Source organism: Haliaeetus albicilla, chromosome 28 (assembly GCF_947461875.1).
Source record: "Haliaeetus albicilla chromosome 28, bHalAlb1.1, whole genome shotgun sequence".
Classification (NCBI taxonomy): domain Eukaryota; kingdom Metazoa; phylum Chordata; class Aves; order Accipitriformes; family Accipitridae; genus Haliaeetus; species Haliaeetus albicilla.
This window is the reverse complement of record NC_091510.1, coordinates 17,341,377-17,358,229: the sequence shown is the minus strand read 5'-3', so window position 1 is coordinate 17,358,229 and position 16,853 is coordinate 17,341,377. Positions and strand designations below refer to the sequence as shown.

The 16,853-nt window shown below is 48.2% G+C and overlaps 1 long non-coding RNA gene across 2 annotated transcripts; it reads right to left on the bottom strand.

The window, feature by feature from the left end:
* Positions 1–13,158: 13,158 nt before the first annotated feature.
* Positions 13,159–15,830, bottom strand: LOC138682523 (uncharacterized). 2 transcript variants are annotated; one of them, XR_011322636.1, is made up of 3 exons: positions 14,971–15,830; positions 14,688–14,793; positions 13,159–13,609 (listed from the first exon to the last, which is right to left on the bottom strand). It is a non-coding gene; the product is annotated as an uncharacterized lncRNA (long non-coding RNA). The 2 variants fall into 2 exon arrangements; XR_011322635.1 differs by having other exon boundaries at positions 13,159–13,567; positions 14,971–15,811.
* Positions 15,831–16,853: the final 1,023 nt, after the last annotated feature.

Sequence of the window (16,853 nt, the reverse complement as noted above, 5' to 3'; positions counted from 1 at the left end):
TTTCCTTAATCATTTAAAGCAGAGATCTTTTTTTTTTAAAGGAGAAGTCTCAGAATAATATTAATTATAATGCATACATACGCACACATGCACACAGTGGAATTGCAATGTGTAAATAGAAACAAATACACAAGATCAAAGACTAAAAAATATGAATCTGTACATATAAAAGGACAGCTGGCAGCCAAATCTGGAGCAGACTTGCTGCATCCTTGTGATACCAAGCTGTCAGTCCTGTAGAAAGGAACCTATGAACCTGAGAAGCTGCAAGATTAAACTTAAAACTTTCCGATACATCTTGCTGAGGATGACACTAACGTTCTGTTGAATTCTGAGGCACTTATCTCCATTTTAGCCCTTTTTTGTTCTGTGCCAGGAGGCAGCAGTCACCGAGCACCTGATAAAAATCTGTGAGCAGATTACCAGTTCCTTGGGCACTGATGCGTTCCCCGCCTCTTCTGCTTTCACAGCCAGATGCAACCTCAGCGAGGGTGTAATCCTTCCTCTGCTTCACTGGCTTGTGCTGACAGGTTTGCTGTGTATGAGGCTGTCCTCAGTTTTTCTGGTCTCTCTTCCTTCCAGAATGGCATGCTCTCTGAATGAGTGGCTGTGGCAGCATGAGTTCTGGCTGCCCCCAGGAATAACCTGGCAGGACATGGAAGAGTCTGAAGACATCCATTACCCTCAGCCTTGTGATCTCCTGCTCAGTATCCCTTTTGCTTTAATCTTGGTTGTCATTCAATGTGCCTTTGAAAGGTAGGCTATTTAGTGGTGTTTGGGGTTTTTTAGGGGTAATGCTGGGAGTTTGGATCCAAAAGCTGGCTTTATTGTCTATGCCGATGTATAACTGCAGAGGTCCACAGAAACTCCAGGTCTTAAAGTCCGCTGAGGTACATTTTCCAGCTCTTTCTTTCCAGCCCTATATACTGGCTAAAGAACTGTGTTGAATATAGAACATAAATCCTACCCTTAAGGTCTAATTATAAGCAATGTGACTTCCTACACTTAAAACAGGTAGGCCCTAGATGAGGTTTATGCTTGTGTTTTAGAAGGCAGACATGCTATTTTGCGTTCTGTTGCACATTACTTGCTGTTTCTGGGTTGAGTGCAGCAGAAATTGTGTTTAGACTACCCAAATAGTTAAGCCTCCTTCCTCTTGGGTAATGGGGTCTGGGGTATCGCACCTGACAGATGAGCCTGAATAAGATGCATTAGATGAGGGTGAGTCATCTGACCTCAGAATCAGCACCTCATAGCCACATGAACGTGTGCATGTCACTGACCACTGCTCAGGGTTCACGAGTGTCATTTCCTTGGGACTGCCATGTAGAGACATTTGTAGCTGCTTCCTCTGGGTTGAAGCCTGCTACAGACCCTTCCAGTTGCTGGGCTGCTAGAATTTCTCCTCCTCTTCTCCTTCTGCTACCAGACCTGCTTTTGTTGCTGCTTTTTGCAGACTCTGCAATATCATCTTCCAGGGTTGGCACAAGAAGTTACTCTGGCTCTAGGATCTTTCTGACCAGAGCCATTTGAGTGTTTTCCACATTATGCTTCAGCACAGAACATTTGGGGGTTATGACAAAGGCATAGCTAGAAATCCTGCAGAGTTCATTGACTCTGAGTTTCATAAACGCCCTGAGCTGGTGCTGTTGCTTTATGCAGTTTAGTCAGATAAGTGTGCCGTAGGTAACCATTAAAACACAAGTGACTCGCATTTCTTCCTTGCTGATCTGCAAGACATGGCTGGATACAGTATTCCTTCAGGCAGGCACTGTCAGTCAGTGACTTGGACACATTTGCAATGTGAAGCTGGAGATTAGCCCCCATGTCCTGCATTTACTAGAACTGTCCAATTCCAGGCTCGCCAGTACAAGACATGAACAGGAAGAAGAACGAGCCAAACTCTTCTCAGTGGTCCCTAGTGACAGGACAAGAGGCAATGGGCACAAAGGGAAACACGTGATACTCCATCTGAAGTAAGAAAATGGTTTTTTTACTGTGAGGGCGGTCAAACGTTGGAATGGGTTCCCCCAAGGGGGAAAGGAGTCTCCATCTGTGGAGGTACTCAAAACCCAGCTGGAGACGGCCTTCCACAGCCTGCTGTAGCTGACCCTGCTTGAGCAGCCAACGTGGGCTGGATGATCTCCAGAGGTCCCTTTCAGCATCGATTCTGTGCTGCTGTGACTCTGTCCCTTTATCCCCCTTTCTTCTGCCACACAGCTCCTAGTCAATCTAAATATATTTTCCATCTGCTTTAAGATGCTGATGGCCAGGTTAAAAAGATTTTTTGCTTTCCCATCCAAGTGCTGCCTCAGCTGGGAGAGTTTCCCCAAGCCTGGTCCTACTCATTAATGTTAAAGCTGTTTTGATTCACAAACTTCATTAAATAAAAGCTTCTTGTCACACCCTTAAAAAAAGATAATATCACAAGCCCATTTTACAGGTCCAGGAAACCTGTAATCATACCGTTATCTTACCTATGCCAATTACAAGGCAGTGTTCTGAGCTGTGTTATTGTTTGTCCTAACTCTCTGCAGTCATTTATTTCAGCATGACATTTTCTCATTCTCAAGCATTACTCTTTCACACTCAGTTCATCCTGGAGAAGAAAGCTTCCCCTAGTGAATGGGAGGTATGAATCAAGTGCTCTGTTGCTCCATTACCTTGTGTGTACACTGGCGCTAGCCCTGTTCAAAATAATTTGCACAAAGTTTGAGAATTGCAGACTGAAAGCATGCGTGTGTTATTTCTCATTCTCCGTATAGATGGCCTTGACTTTGTAGCTTTGTACCTCTGGTCTGTGGGTCAAAAATGAATGTATGTAACTATATACAAGTTTGGTTTTGGTGGCTTTAGCTTGGCCTCTGGCAATTTATTCCGCCCTCACCTATTACTTGCAACTGTGCATCAGGTGCAAAATGGTTTTTTCCTCTAGATACGCTCTGTGTTCCTTGTGGTGCCTGCTCTGGGATTTCAGAAATGCTGTAATGTATTCATGTCATTTACCTGTATCAGAACTCCAGGAAAATACTAAGAGGCGGGAGAAGCCCAGAGGATTTTTTGCAATCCCTCATTCAGCAACTGCATCAGCCACTGTGCTTGGCCGATGGTACCATCTTCTTGGTTTGGAGATTAAACTTGGGAAAGACCCCGCCTCCTCCAGCATGGATTTTCCTCTCCCTGGCACCTCCTGGCTGAACTGGGAAAAACTGAGACAGCGACATCCTTTTAACAACCAGTTATTCTGTGGATTATGTGGTGGCTGTGGGAGGAGGACATGCAGTAGCTGGGTGGGGCCTGGGAGAGCTGAGGAGGTTGTGGGTGCAGCCCTGGGGGAGAAGAAACAGCTTACACTTCGATGAAGCCACTCTTCTGTGAGCCAGTTTGCTCTGGGGAATGTAGGAAAATGGGGCATTTAGTGCTGGAGAGCAGAAAGCTTGTTATCGCTGCAGTGCTCCTAGTCTTTGCCACACTACTGAAGCAGGTGCTGGGGGAGGTAGGTAATGATGTCCTGACAAAAGAAAGGACCCAGAAGCTGGGAACCTCTCCCCTTCCTTTGATGTTTCCAGATTGTGCTTGTGAGTAGGACATATGTCCTGCACCCATAACTTGGAGCCTGATTTCAAGCACCTCTATACCTTAGCAGAACTTTTCCCTGGACATATGCCTGCAAGCAGGGATGTTGGCTTCTCTTCTAGTTCTATAATGTTTAAGACTCTTTTCCATAAAAATCAAATTCTTGGAGTTTTATGATTCTGAAGGAATCACAGCTTCTATTGCAAAGTGTTTCTTGCCTGTATGGTTAGGAAAATGTGGAAGCTTGAAGTGCTTTGAGGGATAGTAAAGCAGAAAGTTGAAAACCAGAATTTACATACAGTAATTGTCTGATTTTGGACTTGACTGTGATTTTTGGATGTTTGGGAAGTGAAAACCAATGTCAGTGAATTTGAATCCAAATAGTTCCCAAATTGCACTAGAGGAGGATTTGATCTGTGAGAAGACTGCATACAGATGAGGGTTTTCAGGGCACCAGGTTCAGTGTCAGCCAGGAGACACTCTCATTGCAAGGAAGGCAAACTGCACCCTGGGCTACATTAGGAGGAGGACAGACAGCAAGTTTAGGGGTTATTACCCCTAAAGTCCGTTTGAAGAACATTTCTACTAAGCTGTAGCAGTTTGATTTACCCAAGGCCGGTGCTCTCATGTTGTGCTGGAGAAATACCATCATTTGTCTCCCTCGAGCAGGAAAGCAGGGACTTGCTTTCTGTTGTGTGTACGCTACTCTGTCTTTGGGCTGTGTCTGTGTACACCTATTGAATAAAATGTCACGAGCGAGAAAATCATAGAATTGCAAAATGGTTTGAGTTGGACAGGACCTTTAACAATCATCTAGTTCCAACCCCTCTGCTGTGAGCAGGGACACCTTCCACTAGACCAGGTTGCTCAAAGCCCCATCCAACATGACCTTGAACACTTCCAGGGATGGGGGATCTACAACTTCTCTGGGCAACCTGTCCCCATGTCTCACCACCCTTATCGTAAAAAATTCTTCCTTATGTCCAATCTAAACCTACCTTCTTTCAGTTCAAAACCATTGCACCTTATGCTGTCACTGCAGGCCCTGGTAAAAAGTCTCTCTCAGTCTTTCTTGTACGCCCCCTTTATATATTGAAAGGCTGCAATAAAGTCTCCATGGAGCCTTCTCTTCTCCAGGCTGAACAACCCCAACCCTCTCAGCCTTTCTCCATAGGAGAGGTGTTCCAGCCCTTGGATCATTTCCGTGGCCTCCTCTGGACCAGCTCTACCAGGTCCATGTCTTTCTTGTAGTGGGGGCCCCAGAGCTGGAGGCAGTGATCCTGGTGGGGTCTCACCAGAGCAGAGTAGAGGGGAGAATCACCTCCCTCGACCTGCTGGCCACACTCCTCTTGATGCAGCCCAGGATACAATTGGCTTTCTGAGCTGCGGGATTATTAACAGGATAATAATCAGGATTATTGACAAGAAAAATAATGTAATTTTATTTCATATTGTTTGGGTTTATTGTTTGGGGTTTTTTTCCTCAAATGTAAGTAATGCAGAAATTTCCATCGTCATAGCAGTGCGGAAGATGTAGAGAAGTAATGACAGGAAGTTTTGATTGGAGATAAAGGAACATATCTAATGTCTTAAATCGGAGCTATTTTTAATAGAATCCCAGTTTAGTCAGAAAGATTAGGTCTCTTCTTAGGAGAGTTGCAACAGTATGTGAGCCATGCATTGTGCATTAAAAGAAAGGAAAACTTTTGATCTGCAAGGAACAAATACTTGAACTCAGGACCAGAGGAAAGACAGAAGACGGCACCCTTTTCAAGTACTTTATTTTGAAATGTATCTTTCTGAAATTCATTTTGCACAGAGACTTTTGTTCTTGGTCAATAATCAGGAGGTATCTGAAAATAGCTTCCTGTTAGGTCCTATAGGCAGGCTGTAGTTTTTAATTAAAAACTGGGAACTGACTTGACTCAGTTTCAACAGTAGCACTGTAGTAACTTGAGATCTTGTATCAAATGGAACAGTCAGTTTAACTGATTGTGAAGCATTCTCCTGTAAGCAAGAGAAGGTAGAGACTATTGCAGGAGCACAGGGATAGCCCTCTGCCAAAGGAAAGCATGAGGTTAAAAAAGATTGAGTGGTGCAAAGAATAGAAATTCTGGTTGCTGCTGTCAGTGGTTCTGCATTTCTTAGTACTAGAAGATATTTGCAGAGTGGCACCCTTATAAATTCAAAAACATTTGTGGAAAAAAAAAACCACCCCCAAAACCCCCCAAAGTTAAATTATTTCTTGTATCTCATGCTGACTCTGAAAGCCTCTACAGAAGGAGTGTAGCCCACTCTTGCAAGGTGGAGGAGTATCAATTTATGCCCCTGTCGTGGTTTAACCTCAGCCAGCAACTAAGCACCACGCAGCCCCTCACTCACTCCCCCCTCACTCCCCCCCCACTCCCCCCAGTGGGATGGGGGAGAAAATCGGGAAAAGAAGTAAAACTCGTGGGTTGAGATAAGAACGGTTTAATAGAACAGAAAAGGAGAAACTAATAATTATAATGATAACACTAATAAGATGACAACAGTAGTAATAAAAGGATTAGAATGTACAAATGATGCGCAGTGCAATTGCTCACCACCTGCCGACCAACACCCAGCTAGTCCCCGAGCCGTGATTCCCCCCACACACACACTTCCCAGTTCCTATACTAAATGGGATGTCCCATGGTATGGAATACCCTGTTGGCCAGTTTGGGTCAGGTGCCCTGGCTGTGTCCTGTGCCAACTTCTTGTGCCCCTCCAGCTTTCTCACTGGCTGGGCATGAGAAGCTGAAAAATCCTTCACTTTAGTCTAAACACTACTTAGCAACAACTGAAAACATCAGTGTTGTCAACATTCTTCACATACTGAACTCAAAACATAGCACTGTACCAGCTACTAGGAAGACAGTTAACTCTATCCCAGCTGAAACCAGGACAGCCCCTTCACGATTAATCCATTTAGTTTCAACTTCAGCAGATTTTGCCCAAGACAATTAGTTCTTTGGTGATTACTGAATAAAATGCCCTAGTGTGAACTTTCCCATGTAAACTGTGAAGTGAGAGAACTCACTGATGAAGAAGTAGGCTTGAGATGAACATCATATCACTGACTGTACCTTGCCTTACCTAGCTGTGGCGAGTGGTACAGTTTAGTCCTCAGATTTTTTCCATCTGTCTTCCAGAGAGCTGATAAACCGCCATGATGAGACCATCCCAGCAACTGAGATGATGAGTCTGTGATGTTGAAATCAGTACAAGCATCATCTTCTTAGGGTTGCGCTTGGAACAAGATTTAACTGAAAACTGAGTGAGAGCATACATCCAACATGTATGAATGTCCCTTAGGAAGAATTTCAGGCCTTGATTTCCCAATGATGTTCATAAAAGTAGGATTGGTCCCATAATTCATGGTTAAACTCAAAACCTCAACAACAAAGTAATTGTAACTTTGGTTAATTACACCATCTTCATTAACTGCAACTGGGTTTTTTCTGTTATAGTGAGATTTTATGCCATGACCATGACGAACCAGCAGGAAGGAGAGAGAAAACGGGGGGGGGGGGGGGGGGGGGGGGGGGGGTTGACCCTGGCTGGATGCCAGGTGCTCACCGAAGCCATTCTATCACTCCCCCCTGCCCCTCAGCTGGACAGGGGAGAGAAAATATAACAAAGGGCTCATGGGTCAAGATAAGGACAGGAGAGGTCACTCACCAATTACCGTCATGGGCAAAACAGACTCAACTTGGGGAAAATTGACTCAATTTATTACCAATCAACCAGAGTAGGGTAATGAGAAATAAAACCAAATCTCAAAACACCTTCCCTCCACCCTTCCCTTCTTCCTGGGCACAACTTCACTCCCAGATTCTCTACCAACCCCCCTCAGCGGCGCAGGGGGACGAGGAATGGGGTTTACGGTCAGTTCATCACACGTTATCTCTGCCGCTTCCTCCTCTTCAGGGGCAGGACTCATCACACTCTTCCCCTGCTCCAGTGTGGGGTCCCTCCCACAGGAGACAGTCCTCCACGAACTTCTCCAACATGGGTCCTTCCCACGGGCCGCAGTTCTTCATGAACTGCTCCAGCATGGGTCCTTTCCACAACGTGCAGTCCTTCAGGAGCACACTGCTCCAGCGTGGGTCCCCCGTGGGGTCACAAGTCCTGCCAGAAAACCTGCTCCATGGGCTCCTCTCTCCACAGATCTGCAGGTCCTGCCAGGAACTGGCTCCAGCGTAGGCTTCCCATGGGGTCACAGCCTCCTTCAGACACCAACCTGCTCCGGCATGGGGTCCTCCATGGGCTGCAGGTGGATATCTGCTTTAATGGCGGCCATTGAAGGACAGCCAATCCTAAAACTGAGGTGGAAAACTGAAACACCGGTATGGGTTGATCAATGGCTGCTCAATGCAGAAAAGCTGTCCAAGATTCAAGAGTTAGTACAAGAGCAGCTAGAGGCAGGACATATAGTTCCCTCTACTAGCCCATGGAATACGCCAATTTTTACCATCCCAAAGAAAAATGGGAAATGGCATATGTTGCACGATCTACGTGCGATCTATGCAGTAATGCATGATATGGGAGCCTTACAACCTGGATTGCCCTCCCCAGTAATGATTCCAGTAGATTTAAACATTTTGATTATTGATCTGAAAGATTGGGGGTTGGGGGGGGGGGGGGGGGTTTACTATACCGTTACATCCTGAAGATCAAGAGAAGTTTGCTTTTACAGTATTATCAAAAGGGTACATCAGGTAATTAAAGGATTGTTAGCTAAACAAAAAATGGAGGAAATAGGTCTCTCCCCACAAGAAAGACATTGGAAAGTTTTATATGTACTCAATTTTTTGCAGTTGGCAGGCAACGCCGATAACCCTCCCATGGTAATTCATAGCAGTGCCTTGAGCAATGATTTATTAACAGTAAAAACAACAGGAATTAAAGTAATGTATAAGGATTTGAACACGGGACAGTGGACAGGCCCAGCAGAAGTACAAGTAACCAGTAGAGGATATATGCGTGTCATTACAGATTCTGGACCAAAGTGGGTACCGGCTCGCTGGGTAAAACCGTGGAAATCTTCTGCCACTGTGAATGGGAGGAACACCACAACAGACGACCCAGGGGATAAAGGAGACAACGAGAGCTAGTGGTCAACTTTGTCCCATTTGTCATCACTGCAGTTTGTCAAGAGCTTTAACGCAATTAAGAAAGCTGTCATTTCGGCTTAGAGCATTTAGCTGCAGGATGGGGACTTAGGAGTTGGTTTGTATCTTTGTTAAAAATTGGGGTTTCTTTTATTCTTGTGTATTTTATTAGGTATAATGTTGCTTTTACCATGTTTAATTAGCTGTGTTCATAGATCTTTGCAAAGGGCAATACAGCAGGTATTAACTGATGGGAAAAAAAAAAAAGAAGAAAAAAAAAAGGAGTAGGGAATCTCTCTCCACAAGAAAAGTTAGCTAAAGCCACTTATGTTTTAAATATCCTAAATCGTTGATCTGATGCAGGTGGTCCACCGATATTTAGACACCTTTTATCCACATATCAGGAGCGGCCGGAAATCAGGGATACAGGCCCACAATGGACTCCCGCTCGATTTGTACGACCATCATCATCTGGAACATCCTAGACGGTGCGGCAATATGAACACCACCTCAGCCAAAAAACTAACATGTAGGTCACCTTGGCTAACATAACAGGTCAAGATTCTCTGTGCATTGCAACCGCATCACAAAGCCCATGAACCAATAGACAGGATGGCTATGACTTGTGCAGCGCGCCTGGCCAGCGAGCGCATGCGTCATAGGTTGCAACTGAGGCGGATTTTGGCAGCTGCTGGCCACGTGTGCTGAAATCTGTTCCTCTGCAAATGTATAAATACTGGGATTTTCCGAAGAGCATCGGGCTGGTGTACGGCAAGGCCATCGTTGCCTCCGTGGGGACGCCCACGTAAAGCTGGCACCTACCGATTGCTGGGCTGAGTTCGCGGAGCAAGACGGCACAAGAATGTACAGATGGTCCATCCTTGTATGTTGCAATGTGTTTAAAAATTGATAGATCAAGTAAGGCTGTGTTAATTGACGGAAAACAAAAAAGGGGGAATTGTGGACACATATTTAGCTAATGGTCACAAGAGCATTCCAGATGCCTTTAGAAGGCCTTGAACAGAATAAACAAGAAGACAAAAAAAGAAAGATGCCAATTAGAAGAACACAGGTGCACATTCCACGATAAAGGGAACTTGGCACAAAGAACCTCCATTCAGCAGTTTATCTTGACCAATTAGACTGAGACAAGTTTCGCATGTTTTAGTTAGTATAACCAATTATATCTTATGTTTATGCGCATGTACAGTGTTGATATAACCAATCATTAAGTGTAACTAGGTGCATGGACAGGGCGTGAATAATGTGTGTAACCAATAGTAAAATAGCTAAACGCATGTACGGATGTAACCAATGTATGAAAATGATGTCTGATGCTCTAGTAAAGGGTCTTCAACTATGATCATATTGATCTGTCATTGAGTCCATGATTACGCTCCCGCACTGTTGTGCCTGTGAATAGGCTGCCAAGGGAAGGTGAAGACCAGCAACAGCTTTCAGGGCTGGCAAATTCCTTGTTGGAGAAGGAGCCGGACATTTGCCTTTTCGGAATGAGGCTCTGCCGAGAACGAGCGCCATGAGTTGTTATGACTCTGGGAAAGCACAGATCCCCAGGGCTGTTGTGCCTGTCCTTCCCCCAGCTTTATATGCTGAGCATGACATCCTATGGTCTGGAATAGCCCTGGGGTCAGCTGTCCCGGCTGTGTCCCCTCCCAGCTCCTTGTGCAGTCCCAGCCTGCTCGCTGGTGGGGCAGGGTGAGAAGCAGAACAGCCCTTGACTCTGTGCAAGCACTGCTCAGCAATAACAAAAACATCCCTGGGTTATCAACACTGTTTTCAGCACAAATCCAAAACGTAGCTCCATTCTAGCTACTGGGAAGGAAATTAACTCTATCCCAGCCAAAAACAGCACAACAGGGTACATGACAGAGACAAAAGAATTAAAAAATGGGGACAGCTCACTAAACAGACATAGGAAGAAAGTTTAAAAGGCAATGGGCTACATGACAGACAGGAATAACTTAAAGACAGTGAATAGGTTAAAGTAGACATAGAAAGAAAAAGTAAAAAGCAACAGGGTACGCAATAGTGAGGAAAGAATTAAAAAACAGTGATACATAGCTTGATAAAAATAGACATAGAGGGAAAATTTAAGAAGTGATTGGGTACAGGACAGAAAAAAAATTTCAAAATAGCCACAGTGAACTAAAACTGAGAAATAGAAAGGAAATTTAAAAGTGATGGGGCAAGGACAGAGAGTAAAAAATTAAAAAATAAAGACAGTGAACTGGACAAAAGTAGACATAGAAAGCAAATTTTGAAAGCAACAGGGTACACAACAGACAGGAAATAATTAAAAAATAGCAATAGGCAGCTTCATAAAAGTAGATGTAGCATCATGGTTTAACCCTGGCTGGCAACTAAGTACCATCCAGCTGCTCACTTACTCCCCCGCAGTGGGATGGGGGGAGAATTGGGAGGGTAAATGTGCGAAACTCATGGGTCGATATAAAAAGTTTAATAATTAAAAAGACTTTTTTAATAAAAGTTGTAAGAGGAGGAAAAAAAAAAACAACTGAGAGAGAGGAAAAGAAAAGCCAAGAAAAACAAGCAATGCAAATGAAAACCATTGCTCACCACCAACTGAGCAATGCCCAGCTAGTCCCAAGCAACTGGGTACAGGACAGAGAGGGAGAAATTAAAATACAGGGTCAGGGAGACAGATGGGACATAGAAATTAAATTTAAAAAGTAACAGGGTACAAGGCGGTGCAGAAAAAAATAAAAAACAGGGAGAAGAAGCTGGTACTGGGCAGAGTTGGCAGAAGAATAACAAGTTTTGAGCCATACACATGGGTGGGCAGGCAGAGAGGGAGGTGGAGGAAGGGAGGCAGGCAGACACCTAAAGAAGGGTGGGTCAGGATGTAGAGGAGAGGATGTGCGACTCATCACAGCTCCCGGTGCTGGCAGGAGACCTTCACCGCCCCGATGCTTCTCTCTCTGCCTCTGTCCCTTCCTCCTCCCCAGTGCCGGCTGCCCGACCCTCAGCCACTCGGCAGCACGCAGCGGACGCTTCAAAGCTCCTCATCCACAAGGCTTCCTTGATACATGGCGGCTCACACATGTAGCCAACAGAGGCTGGGAACAGCTCAGAGGGATCCTTCCTTGCCACAGGGACTGGCCATTCCTTGCTGGAGACACCTGCCAGCAGGACCCCCTTGGACTCCCTTCTCAGACAGTTCCCCTCCATCAGCTCCCTGCGGCAGGCTTGCCCAGGCATCCCCCTTTACAGCTGGAGCCCCTTCACACTGCAGGGCCAGCCCCATCATCAGCCTCACTGGCCACACCTGGGGCTGCCCCAGCCCCAGCTGGAGCCCATCAGGAACAGGGGCCATTGCCAAAACCCCACAGCACATCACCCCCACCCCTGCACCTACCCACATCCAGGGACACAGAGGAGGCAGGAAAAATTTACTCATTAATGCATATAAGAAATCCTGGCAGTGAGTTGGCTACAAGGGTCAGTGCCCAAAGGCTGCAGGACAGGGGGATAAAAGGGAAGAGAAAAGCAGGAGGAAGGACAGAGAGACATAGAGGTGCAAGACAAGGAGCCAGAAAAGGGGATGCTGGGAACAAGAGAGGGACAAGGAGCAGGAAAACGGTGTAGAGAGAGAAGAGTGGAGAGACTGAGCACAACAACAGGGATAGAGATGGAGGAATTAATAGGAAGCAGGGGAGAGAAGGGGAAGGGACTGGCAGGACAACAAGATAGAGATAGGACAAGGGACAGGGAAAAATTCTGAAGTGATAGGGAAGAAGAAACAGCAAGAATTAGAAAACAGAAACAGGGAGCCAGGTAGACAGAAAATTTTCAAAAAGCAACAGCATACAAAAAACATAGGCAAGAACTAACAAACAGGCACAGGGAGATAGAAAGAGGGAGATGTAGAAAGAAAATGTAAGAAGTGACAGGGTACAAGACAGAGAGGGAAGAGTTAAGAACTAGAGACAGGGAGATGGATAGAAGGAAACATAGAAAATTTTGAAAGCAAAAAGTAGGTACATGGAGTTGCACAGAGGGAGACGTAAGAATGAAATTTGAAAAGTAACAGGGTACAAGAAACACAGGCAAGAAATTAAAATAAGGTCAGGGAGACAGAGAGAGGGAAAGGTAGCAAGAAAATTTTAAAAGCAACTGGATTTAAGAAACATACAAGAATTTAAATAGGGATGGAGAGGTAGAAACAAAGTTTCAAAAGTGATGGCATACAAGAAACATAGGCAAGATTTAAAAAACAGGGACAGGGAGCCTGATAGAAGGAAACTGTGGTGGGTTGACCTTGGCTGGCTGACAGGTGCCCACCAAGCCACTCTATCATTCCCCCTCCTCAAGAAGACAGGAGGGTAGAAAATACAACAGAAAAGCTTGTGGGTCAAGATATGGACAAAGAGATCACTCACCAATTACTGTCACAGGCAAACCAGACTCAACTTGGGGAAATTAATTTATTGTCAGTCAAAATCAGAGTACGATAATGAGAAATACGAACAAATCTGAAAAAACACCTTCCCCCCATCCCTCTCTTTTTTTCCTGGGCTTATCTTCACTCCTGACTTCTCTGCCTCCTCCTGCTGAGCAGCACAGGGGGAGAGGGAGTGGGGGGCTGCAGTCAGTTCATCACAAGTTGTCTCTGCTGCTCCTTCCTCCTTCACTCTCTTCTTCTGTTCCAGTGTGGGGTCACTCCCATGGGGCCGCAGGTCCTGCCAGAAAACCTGCTCCAGTGTGGGCTCCTCTCCACAGCATCACAGCCTCCTTTGGGTGCATCCACCTGCTCTGGTGAGGGGTCCTCCATCAGCTGCAGGGTGCATTTCTGCTCCACCATGGACCTCCGTGGGCTGCAGGGGGACAGCCTGTGTCACCATGGTCTTCACCATGGGCTGCAGGGGAATCTCTGGTTTAGCACCTGGATTACCTCTTCCCTCTCCTTTTTCATTGACCTTGGTGTCTGCAGGGCTGACAGCTTCTGCACAGCATTTTATTAGCCCTTCTTAAATATCACAAAGGTGCTACCAGCATTGCTGGTTGGCTCAGCTTCGACCAGTAGCAGCTCCATCTTGGAGCTGGAACTGGCTGTGCCCAACATGGGGGCAAGTCCTGGTGTCTTCTCACAGAACCCACCCCTGCAGCCTTTGCCCACTCCCCTGCCCCAGCTTGCCACACAAACCCACAACAGCAATCAGCTACAGGGCAGAGAGGGGGGATTGAAAAGTAGGGAAAGGGAGACAGAGAGAGGCAGGGCAGGGGGAAATAGCAATGAGCTACAGGACAGAGAGGAGGAACTAATAAAAAGGGAGAGGGTACCAGACAGAGAGATGGAGAAAAACAAAGATTAGGGATGGGCCACAGGGCAGAAGGATGAATTAAAAAAGGGGACAGTGAGGTGGACAAGAGGGAGACTGAGAAATACCAAAACCACTGATGATCTAAAGGGGAGAGAGAGGGGAAATAAAGAATAGGGACAGGGAGCCAGACAGAGAATGATAAAAATGGGCTATGGGACAGTGAGGGAAGAAGTTAAAACATAGGGACAGGGACCTGGAACAAGAGAATCTAAGAAAGTAAAAGTGTATCTAGAATACAGGGCAGAGAAAGGAATTTAAAAATAGAGACACAGCGTCAGACAGCTGAGAGCAGTGGGAATTGTGAAGGGCTAAAGGGCAGACAGGGAGGAATTAACAAGATTGGGATAAGAAGACAGATGGAGAAAGACAAAGTAGTGATGGGGACAGAGGATAAAAAAAGAGGGATGGGACAGGACAGAATTGGAGAGAGAAAAAGAAAACAGAGAGGCAGAACAACAAGGAAAGAGGGGGACTTGGAGAACAAGAGAGGGAGAGGTGCAGGAAGAAAAAACAAAAAAAGTAAAGCCGTGAGATAAAGAGAAGGTGGGAGCAGGGAGGGACCAGGATGCAGAAGAGGGGTGACACAGCCCCAGGGGTCCAGGACTCACTGTACCTCCCGCTCTTGGAGCTGCTGGGAGAATTTGACAGTTCCGACATGTCTGTCTCTCTCTCCCTCTCCCTTCCTCCTCTGTAGCTGCAGTCACTTGACTGTCATCCACCTAAGAGAATAGATTGGTGTCTTACAGCTCTTACAGTATGAGGCTTCCTAGAAACACAGCCTCACATGTGCACATACTACATGGCTGTACTGTGCTTTTGGTTACACCTACAGACCCTGCTGTGCACGTTGGTGATCGGATCTGCTGAGGACTACACTAAGAAGGATCCATCCTCACCTGGAGAGCCAGGCTGTCTCCTGTCTGCAGCTGCCGGCTGGATCCCCTTTATTTTATTCTTCAGCAGCTTTACCTTTCTGTGGCCTCTCCAGCTTCAGCTTCAGCAGCTCCCGTCCACAGACAATAAGTGTTCCTCCTGCCACTTTTTGCTCCCTTGCTGCGAGGAGAGGGAGGCCAGGCAGAGACAGCCCACGCACGCCTGAGGCCGCTGCAGTCAACGGCATCCCCGGGGACGAACGGACAACCGCACTCACAGCGTGGCCTCTGGGAGAGGGAAAGAGGCAGCAGTGACCGTTATTACCGTAGCTCGACCCTGGCCGGAGCCCCTCCTTCCGCAGGGGCTTCCGCAGGCGCCGCTCGTTCCCCGCGCCGCTGCTAACGGCACCCCCGTTCAGGGAGACTCGAGAACATCGCAGGGCCAGCTTGCTGCCCTCACGACAGGGCCCGGGGGCTGCCTGTGGCTACAGCGCAGGCTTCAGGGGAGGGGCTGGAGCTGGGGGCAGCCGCACGGGCCGAGCGGGGCTGGGGGAGCTCCGGCGACTCGGGGAGGCGCTCGCTGGCCGCGCCTGGGGGGTGCCCGCCTCCGTCCCCTCTTCCCTTCTATCGGCTCTCGGGGAACTGCCCGGCGCTGCCCTGGCCCGGCTCGCCCCCGCCGGAGGGGATCGCTCGCCTCACCCGCTGTCCCGGCGGCCGCCCGCTGCCGCCCAGACCCGCGCGCCGCCGCGCTGCTCCCAGGGACCGCGCAGGCGCCGGAGCGGCCGGAGCCGGCGCGCGAACGCCGGGCCGCAGTATCGCGCTTAGGCCACAAGGCGGCGGCAGCGAGAGCGGCGGCGGCGGCGGCCGCTGCGCACCTGCGCGGTGCCGGCGCTGCAGTTCCGCGCTTCTGCGCGCCGAGCGGCCGCCGGCACCGCGCGCCTGGGGCGGCAGCGGCGTTTCCTCACCGGGGGGAAGCGACGGGCGCGGCGGCACCTCCCGCCGGTGCCGCACTGCCGTTACCGTCGGACGGCACTCGCAGCCTCCGAGCCGCAGTACCGAACATTGGTCGCGAGGTGGCAGCATCCCCGTAACGATCCTTTTCCGAGCATCAGGCGGGTGAGGGATGACTGACAGCTCAGCCCAGTAGAGACCAGCTACAGGCGGCAACTACTTACTGGGGGCACAGGGCTTACATTGCCCTGCCCTTTCCCCGCTCGCAGCCCGGGCAGTCATCTTCATCGCCTCCGTTCCAAAAAGCACCCGAGGGCTGGAGCATTTACAGCAGTCAAACGCAAAGAACAGACAATTCGGGCGGGTGCTTCTGTCCCTGCCCCACAACCCTTTACCTAGAGAGGAGAAGCAGCTGTATTGGGTTTGCGTGGCAAGGTTTTGGTAGCAGGGCAGTTACAGGGGTGGCTTCTGTGAGAAGCTGCTAGAAGCTTGCCCTGTGTCCGACAGAGCCAATGCCAGCCAGCTCCAAGATGGACCTGCCACTGGCCAAGGCCGAGCCCATCGGCAACGGTGGTAGTGCCTCTGGGAGAACGTATTCAAGAAGGGGAAAAAACGTTGCTGGGGCACAGAAACTGCAGCCAGAGAGAGGAGTGAGAACATGTAAGAGAAACAGCCCTGCAGACCCCCAGGTCAGTGAAGGAGGAGGGGGAGGAGATGCTCCAGGCACCGGAGCAGAGATTTCCCTGCAGCCCATGGTGAAGACCACGGTGAGGCAGGCTGTCCCCCTGCAGCCCATGGAGGTCCACGGTGGAGCAGATCTCCACCTGCAGCCCATGGAGGACCCCACGCCAGAGCAGGTGGGTTCCCGCAGGAGGCTGTGACCCCGTGGGAACCCCACGCTGGAGCAGGCTCCTGGCAGGACCTGCAGATCTGTGGAGAGAGGAGCCCACGCTGGA